This window comes from Aptenodytes forsteri, unplaced genomic scaffold (assembly GCF_000699145.1).
Source record: "Aptenodytes forsteri isolate BGI_AS27 unplaced genomic scaffold, ASM69914v1 Scaffold15, whole genome shotgun sequence".
Lineage (NCBI taxonomy): Eukaryota > Metazoa > Chordata > Aves > Sphenisciformes > Spheniscidae > Aptenodytes > Aptenodytes forsteri.
Genome location: NW_008795129.1, coordinates 13,087,492 through 13,088,018, shown reverse-complemented (window position 1 = coordinate 13,088,018; position 527 = coordinate 13,087,492).

Below are 527 nucleotides of genomic sequence, written 5' to 3'. Positions count from 1 at the left end.
CGCGTCTGTTGTGACCCCCCCCGACTCATGCCAACCCGGCCCCCTCCCACCCCTCAGTGAGGGCATCTGGGCACAGCAGCCATGGCGCTCCGGGGCTTTCGACCACGAGCCTGGAGTGCAGGGCAGGGCAGGCTGGGTTAGGGGTGTACGTGAGAGGTATGCAAAGAAATAACATAAATCCCTGTAACCAGAATATCAGCATTCAAGTTAGTACTGCCCACCGGGGCGGGCTGGGGGTGGCTGCAGACCCCCGTGTAGGCTGCAGTGATGGCCGCGCCTTTAGAGAAAGGCTCTACAATGCGCTCTCCAGCTAGTAGCCTCTTTTTTCATTTCCTCGAGAGGACAGGGCGAGGACATGTTTTCCAGGCGCTCTTGGGAGCAGCTTCTGCGAGTGATCCTTCACCCACCTGCTGCCTGGGGGGCATGATGCCCCCTGCAGCAAGCGGCTGTGTATATTAAATGCTTTTATCCCTATGCCACGCTGTTCCCCCATGTCCTATCAGCGGCCATATGCTGGGGTGCAGGAA